Raw genomic sequence first — 9,456 nt, 5'->3', positions numbered from 1 at the left:
TGAAGGCAATAGAGGAGAAGGAAAATGATAATGATCAAATACTATATAAACAAGCTTCCCATGTATAAAATTAAAAAAATAATACAAGAAAAATGAAAAATTTTGCAAAGTTTATCTAGATATCACTTTTTTGGGAATTATATATTTAATAAAGATTGGAAAAAGTTCATATATTAGGTGTATTGTTTACTTTTACAATTCTGGTACAAAGTTTAAAAATTCAAAATTCAGGTTTCTGTATAATTAATTGAAATTTTTTATTAATTAAATATAATAAAGTCACATTTACATGATTAATGGCACAAATTCATAATTATTGGTCACGGATTTACTTATTGGTCACATGTCATCGAATTAATTGGTTACAGATTATTTCGAGGTCACAAATAATTTTTTTTTTTAGGTTACAGATTATTTCATTGGTCACAGATCAAAAATTTTGTAGGTCACAACTTACATCATTGGTCACAAATTCAAAAAACTATATAGGTCACAAGTCACATATTTTCAATTTTGATTGTCATAGATTACTTTTTAATGGCAAATGATCGAATTTTAATGTCACAGTCACAAATGGGACCATATAGTTGGTCATAGACATCCAACATCCGATCCCGACACCACCATCGTATCCACCACCACAACACCACCACCACCAACACCAACACTAGAAACCATCGCAGCCACTAGGACCATCACGACAGCTAGAAAACACCTCCAAACACACCCAACAATACACCACCTCCCAACCTCACTAACACCACTGCACCTACAGTACCACCAACTAGAAACACCACAACCTACAAACACTCCTATCCACCGCCACCACTTCCACGACCACCACCACAAGCAACATTACAACCACATCCCCCCAAAACCACCAACAATCAAATCCTACTACCAACATCACCACCACAACCATGCCAAGATCTGAAAATACAACCAACAAAACCCCAAAATCACTACCTACAGATCGAAAAGCCAAAGAGATAACACCCAAAATCACTACCTACTGACGTAGAAGAAGGTCGAGGTCATGAATTTGCTTCGATAACCAATCGGTGACCATATCGAGATTTGATTGTACGTCGCATCTGCTTTGAGTGACAGCAATCATCGCCACTGTAAAACAACGCTCACACATTCGAAGGACGTCGTCGCTATGATGCTATGGTCTCTAGCGACGACGGCTACTCGTGTGAAAGAGATGATATAGAGACGGGAGGGAGAGAGAGAATGAAGGATGGAATGAATTGAATTTCAATTTTAGGGTTAGGGTTATACCGAACATTTGATTAGAAAAGTTAGGCCCATGATTTATGCACAGTGAACTTGAAAGCCCTGGGACGGTGTAATTTCCTCATGAAGATTTACATGAGACCCAAGAAATATTAAAATCTAAAATATTAGATAATTTTAAAAATAATTTTAATCAATGATCCGTAGTTATCAACATAGATAAAACTATAAACATTAATCCAAATAACTTTGATCCTACCAAATATTGGACAAAGGATAGAATATCACCTTAAGTATTCCACTGTGTTCACGTTCCTTATCTGTAAGATGTAAGGGAGATAAGAAGATGAAAACAAAACAAAATATCCAATCAAATAATATGGAAGGCTGATTAAGTATTTCAGATTATGAATTAGAACTCACATCACAACGGAACTCGTATCCATAATGCTGAAGTCTTTTTTTGGCAAGATGTTGCCATGGCTGACTATCCACTGCTGCGAGTAATTCCTATAAGGAATTCACAATATATTAAGAGTAAATATGTGTGCACTTGAGAAGAACAGACTAGATATTACATCAAATGTTCTCCTTAACTTCCTTTTCTTTAATAGTGACAAAAGTCATGACTTATACACTAAGTAAACACTGGGAATGTTTAAATCTGAAGCTAATGTTGATACTGCAATAGTGTTATCAATCTTAACCTGAAAAGCAATACAGCTGATAAATAAGATGTACAAACAATGGGAATAACTACTAAAAGGCATAGGAAATCTTAAAAATCCGCAAAGTATAGCATCAAAATATACAAAGTTTGAGTTCAACTATAAAATATTCTGATCCATAAATGGTTTAAATCATTTAAAACAATTACTCCAGATTCATGGAGTCAAAAGAATATTGAGCTTAACTAATTATTCATTATTATCTAAGGATCGCGTATTTAATTCAAAAGTATAATTAGTTGAGGCAAAAAGTAGACTCATCAAATTATAGATGGATATTCTAATGTAAATCGAATACTGAAATAATGAATTTTAATTGGTCCACCACTCACATAGTAAACGAAACTTATACTGGAAAGGTATTCGGTAAAATAATAGGTAAGCGATCTACGTGTTCACAGTTGAGGGAAGCTACAATTACCGAAAATTTATGTACAAAATGGGTACATAATACACACATGCAGGGTGGGTGGGTTAATTTTTACAATATTTTAATTCACATGAGGTCCACCCCCATCTGACTGTCTCTAACATTTCTGTAGAGAATTGTCCTGTACAACCGACTTTCCTTTTCACAGTTATATCCAATTGCCTCTTGAATTCTTGCAGACACTAGGGATGGTTGAACTCATTAAAGAATTACATAAAATCTGTCCAACTCTGCAATAACATATACATATAAAACATGTAAATTTAAGAGTAGTAAAATGTCACACCTTGCCCAATGATTGTGCTGAATAGTGAATGTGCATTGAATGGCCTCCAATGATTGTGCTGAACAGTGAATGTGCAGTGAATGTCCATCTAATTCCTTTAGTGATGCATTTTATTTCCTCATGATAGGAGACAATAACACGAGTTCTACTCCCATATGTACCAAACACGAACATGATAGTGTCAAATATAAGTCCAACTACGACAGCAAACATTTTAATCATTCAAGATTTTCTTAATCAATGAGCCATTTTTATCAAATAATAAACAAATCCAGATACAACCAACAAAATGAAAACTATGATGCAACAACTTACCATTAGAAAGTCGCTCTTCCTTCCTTCACCGCTATAAGAGTCCCCTTTGTTCTCCTCATCCCATCCTCTATCCAGCTATGAAGCCACATGAACACACAAGACGTAAGATCTAATCGAAACTTCAATATAATATATAACTTAAAGGCTCTAGAAAGCGTATAATCAAAAATCAAATCATCGTACACAAGATCCGACCAATTTAATTAACACTAAGTTTTCAGAAAGCAACCATTTTCAATACCTTTTCGTCAAATTAGATCCAAAGACAGCACAATAGTAAATGACAAAACATCAAATTTATAACATTATTCAAATAGTATGTCCTTACCGGTAAACAAGTGAAATTATCAACCACAATAGAAATACAAAGAAGAAACATTTTTGCTTCAACTTATTTCCCAATTACTACTATAAACATAGTCAAATAGAGGCCACAGAATTAGGAAAATGAGTTTGAAACTAAAAGTTGATTAAACTTGAAATAAATATGGCATCACTAAAAGGACCTAAAGAAATCTGCGTTGCAAATAAATAACATTTTATTAGCAACATTGACCATAAAAAATTCCAAGAAAAGGAGGGGAGGTAAAGATAGAAGATACATCAGTAATTAACGTCCATATATACAAAAAGGCAAGACGTAAAAGAATAAAAAATCATTTATTGTTGAATTGGCAGCCATAGATTTCTGAAATATTAAAACACTATCCTGTTTAGTCAAATAGAGGCCAGAAAATTAGGAAAATGAGTTTGAAACTAAAAGTTGATTAAACTTGAAATAAATATGGCATCACTAAAAGGAACTAAAGAAATCTGCGATGCAAATAAGTAACATTTTATTAGCAACATTGACCGTAAAAAATTCCCAGAAAGGGAGGGGAGGTAAAGATAGAAGATACATCAGTAATTAACATCCATATATACAAAAAGGCAAGACGTAAAAGAATAAAAAATCATTTATTGTTGAATTGGCAACCATCAATTTTTGAAATATTAAAACACTATCCTGTTTAATTTTTTTTCAAACCTAAGTACAAAAAACACCACAAAGAGAATAAAGCATATGAAAATAGTCTAAGAAGAGTAGAAGAAAGGGGGAAAACTAACCAAAGGAGAATCATATTTGTAAATTTAAGTCTACCCTTCCTCACTACTCTTCTTGCTGTGCTTCCTCACATGGTTCGTCACAAAAAAAAAAAAAAAATAATAAATAAATCCTTTGGGTCATCTATTTAGAATTCCATATAAAAATAAGGAAAAAATTTCATAAACGCACACATAGACAAGAAATCAGTAGAATGGGAATAAACTCTTTGGTGGAGATGTGAATGTGGCATTTTGGTTTCTTGATGCCATTCTTGTGGGCCTTGTGAGATTGGTTCTTCAATATCACCATTTTCTTCTCTGCACTGTGAGCCTTGTGAGATTGGTTCTTCAATATCACCATTTACAAATTTGTAGCCTACAAATACAAATATCTCTCTATCTATAGACATAGTTAGAGAGAGAATAAAACTTGACATGAAAATACCAAAGAGAGAAGAAGAAGAGGAAAAAAAAGAAGAAGTGTGCTCAAAATAGGAGATTGTGCGGCAAAATGGATGTGTGGCTGGTTGCATGGGAGAATGAAGAAAGAGGAAAAATGGGTATTGAAAAGAGAATGGCCTCACCTCCCACGATTTTTGAAATAGAGTTTAAAAATAAATAAATTAGAGGTTGACAATAGCCTACATCCAACACATGTCTAAGCTTTCTTAGCCTCTTTTATATGTGTAGAAAAAAAAAGAATAACATCATTTTAGAAATAATACATGTGTAGTGTGGGAAATTATAATTCAAAAATCACCAATACATAAAAAACAAGAGAACAATTTAGATGGTCAATGATGAAGGTAGGAGATTTGATCAAAGCATACCATGACAAACTAACTGACATACAATGAAGCATGGATTTGTAGGGCAGCTTTGACACAATCCTAGATATGAGTTTTTTGGGCATATGCTTATTCATGGCTTTAAATATATATAATTTAAACGCTCATTCAATTATCAATATGGGCTTTTCAGAATTGGATTCTCATTAGAATAGTAATTTATTCATATACACACCAAAGAAGTAAAATGTATTGTGAACATGTGATCCACTGAGTTTAATTTTGGACTAATGGGATTAAAGTGTAGAGACCAGAATGATTATTTTAAATTGATGAGGAGCCAATTTAATATAATTAAAAGCTAATAACTACAAATTACAATTATTTAATATGGGATCATGGTCCCCAATTGTACGTGAGTTTTCAAAACTCTCTACATCCCCATCAACAGAGAAGATTTCAAGAAGATCACGTAACAATTGAAAGATCATAATCCATTCAAGACACTTAGATCTATGGATCATGATACGCTTCAGCATTTTTATTTTCTCATTGATTTTAACATGGAGATTTATGAAAATATGTAAAAGGATTGATGAATTTGGCTCCTTTCAATTTCCTAAAAGTGGTATTAGCTTCATAACTCAAAGAACGGGTATGATTTCAAAATATCGTATTTTGTGTGCGAAAGTAAGTTAGTAGAGCTTTTCGATGATATATGATTCATTACATTATAAAAATTTCAGACAACCAATGGTGTTTAGGCTATGCTCGATTTCTTGCCATTTCATTTGTATCTTCATAACTCAAGTAATGAGTTTGATTTGAAAAAAAAAATCATATTTTGTCTGTTAAAGTAAATTTATAGATTTTTTTCCTACAATGTATGATTCGTCACATTACGACATCAAAATTGATAGTTTGTTCCCATTCTCGATTTTTTGCACCATTTTAATTGTTATAGCCTCATCATAACTCAAAGAACGTCTATGATTTCAAAATAACATTTTTAACATGTGAAAGTAGATTGATAAAACTTTTCTTGCTTTGCATGAATCATTAAGTTATGACAGCTTTGAAAAATCAATGATTTTGTAAGATATGTTAGATTTAATATGGAAGTAGGGGGATAGTGCTTTTTGAGGATGTATGATTTGTCATGTTAGGCTATACTCGCTTTTCTAACCATTTTATTCATAATTGCTTCAAAGAATGGGGGTGTGATTTCAAAAATCGTCTTTTGCATGTGAAAGAAAGTTGATAGAGCTCTTCAACGAAGTATAATTGATAAGGTTATGACAATTTCAAAAAATAGATAACTTTTAGGCTATGCTTGATTTTCTTTCTGTTTTATTCGTAATAGCTTCATAACTCAAAGAACGGGAGTTATTTCAAAGAACCTACAGGCCATTCTCATTTCTCGTACTATTTTTATGATGGGTGATTTCACCAGGATAGCAGCTCTAATGATTCGACCAACACTTAGAGATCGAATAAGAGTAGCAAAAGACGGTGACTCTTTCTTGCAAAAGATTAAGTCTGAAGTTGGTACTAGCAACCGAAAGGATTTTGAATTAGGCAGTGATAAAGCCTTACTCTTTAAGGGAAGGTTGTGTGTGCCGAAAGATGAGGGATTGAGGAAAGAAATTCTTGAAGAAGCACACTTAACTCCATATACTGCCCATCCAGGAGATACAAAAATGTATCGTGATCTAAGGAGTATGTTTTGGTGGAGGAATATGAAACGGTGCATAGGTCTTTTTGTCAAGAGGTGTATGACTTGTCACCAAGTAAAAGCTGAACATCAAAGGCATCTGGATTGTTGGAACCATTAACAATTCCACAATGGAAATGGGAGCATATAACTATGGATTTTGTTATGGGTTTTCCAAAATCAGCTAGGGGAAATGATGCTATGTGGGTTATAGTGGATCGGTTAACAAAGTCAGCTCATTTTCTACCTGTAAGAATGAATTTTAGTATGAATCAATACGCGCGATATACATCAAAGAAGTCATCCGTTTGCATGGTATCCCAGCATCAATTGTATCAGATAGAGATCCAAAATTCACCTCAAAATTTTGGAAAAGTTTGCAAGGAGCTATGGGAACCAAGTTAAACTTCAGTACAGCTTTTCATCCACAAACTGATGGACAATCGGAGAGGACTATACAGACTTTGGAGGATATGCTGCGTGCCTGCGTCCTTAATTTAGGAGGCAGTTGGGAAAGTTATGTACCATTGGTGGAGTTTGCCTATAATAATAGCTATCAAGCTACGATAAAGATGGCACCTTACGAAGCTCTCTATGGTAGAAGATGTAGAGCTCCTCTTTATTGGGATGAAGTAAGTGAACGAAGGGTTTTAGGGCCCGAAATAATTGAGGAAACTAGTCGAGCGGTTAATAAAATAAGAACTAGAATCAAGGCAGCCCAGGATCGACAAAAAAGTTACGCTGATAAAAGGAGGAAAGATTTGGCATTTAATGTTGGTGATAAAGTTTTCTTAAAAGTGGCACCGATGAAAGGAGTTCTTCCCTTTGGAAAGAAGGGAAAACTGCGACCAAAATTCATAGGTCTTTTTGAAATTTTGCAAAAAGTTGGAAATGCAGCCTATCGAATTGCTATACCACCAGAATTGTCAGCAATTCATGATGTGTTCCACGTGTCAATGCTTCGACAATATGTGCCAGATCAAAGTCATGTGGTTAGTTATCAACCATTGGATATCAAACAAAACATGACTTATGAAGAAAAACCAGTAGCAATATTGGATCGCAGAATCCAACAACTAAGAACAAAAGAAATTCCGTTAGTGAGAGTTCAATGGAGAAATCACAATATCGAAGAATCAACTTGGGAAAGAGAAGAGGAAATCAAGACCAAGTATCCAGAACTTTTCAACTAAATTCGAGGTAATTTCGAGGACGAAATTTATTTTTAAGGGAGGAGGGATGTAATACTCCGAAATTTTATGCACGTTTAATTTGCTCATTTAATTTTTAGGCTAGTAATTTAACTTTTCAAAAATTTAGTATACCCAAAATCAACAAACTTAGCTGCCTCCTGCTTTACATTGCATGTGTCAAACTTGTTACCTAAAATCATAACTCGTGTACCCAGTGTAAAATGCATGTGAAAAAGATAGTTAAAGATAGTCATAAATAGATGTAGAATTGGTACGTACTGTCGCAGGCACTCCAAATTAAAACCTATACTCCTCAAAACAAATGTAAAGGTGGAAGTAAGGGTCGATCCCACGAAGAGTGTTTAGTCTATCTTTTATGCTAAATTAACTAAAAAGGTGGTTTTTGGTTTTGAAACAAACAATTATTAAAAATGGCAATTAACGTAAACGCAAATTATCGAATTAAATGAAAAAAAAAAAGGGGGGGGGGGGGGTTTGGTTTTGAAATCAAAAATGGCAATTAACGTAGATGCAAATTATTGAATTAAATGAAGTCAATAGAACGAACCTTGGTCTAAGTCAACATCCACCGTTGGAGATTTACAATTGGTCATTAATCCACAAATAATTATTAACACAGATTATCAAAGGGGGAGTTTGTTAGGTTTAATTGTAATTGGCATTCCTGTGAAGAAAGGGGTCAAATTGAAACCATGTTAAAGTACAACTAGAACAATCCATGTTATTTAAATCGTAAATGGATTTACATTCAATTTTGTTCAATCCCAATACATGCATTTCACGCACTCCTCATATCTTCATAACTTCATGCCATAATATGTTGAATTTTACATCTTCTAATTTCTATATTTGTATGCAGCAAGAATCTAAATATTATTCCCCCCCTCCCCCCCCCCGAGAATGGATTTGGCGGAAGTCTGAATGTTTTCTTCAGAAAAAGAGTTATCTATAAGCTGAACAACAAAATAACTTCATCACAGAAGGTAATTTTCAGATGAACTTTTTTGGACACCTCCTTTAGATGAATGAGATCGTTTACAACCCCAGCTTTATTCACAAGTTTCTACTAATATAATTGCGTCAATCCACTCATGATGAATTGTGGTTTAAAATTGCTGGTAAACATCTGAAGTTTTTCATTGATGAGTTCGCTTTTATCACAGGGTTGAAGTGCCATGACAAGCATGTTTGAAGTTGGCCATTGTTGTATCAAACATGTGTTCTTCAGACATCAAAAGAAAGTGTATAGAAAAGACGTCGAAAATACTTTCAGTAACATGACAGTTGCAACATCGGATGAACATGTGGTAAAGATGGGCATTCTATATCTGATTTTTAGTTTCCTTCACACTTCGACAAGTGCATACGTCGTGATAGATGAATATTTTCTCCTTGTCGACTCTCCACACATGGACACATTTCCTTGGGGGAAGGAACTATTCTAAACTACATTCAAATACCTGAAAATCTGATTTTCTATAACAAACTCTTCACCGGCTTTTGAAACCAAAATATAGCTATCATCGTTCTCTTTTTCTTCAAACGATGGTTCTAGAGTGCGTAGAAGATGTCGGGTAGCAGGACATTTCATTACAGTTGAAATGGGTGATTTTGTTATGCTGATTTCATCTATAGTTTCATCACCATACATGTCAA

Source organism: Olea europaea, unplaced genomic scaffold (genome assembly GCF_002742605.1).
Source record: "Olea europaea var. sylvestris unplaced genomic scaffold, O_europaea_v1 scaffold2595, whole genome shotgun sequence".
In the NCBI taxonomy this organism is placed as follows: Eukaryota; Viridiplantae; Streptophyta; class Magnoliopsida; order Lamiales; family Oleaceae; genus Olea; species Olea europaea.
Note: the sequence above shows the minus strand (reverse complement) of the source record.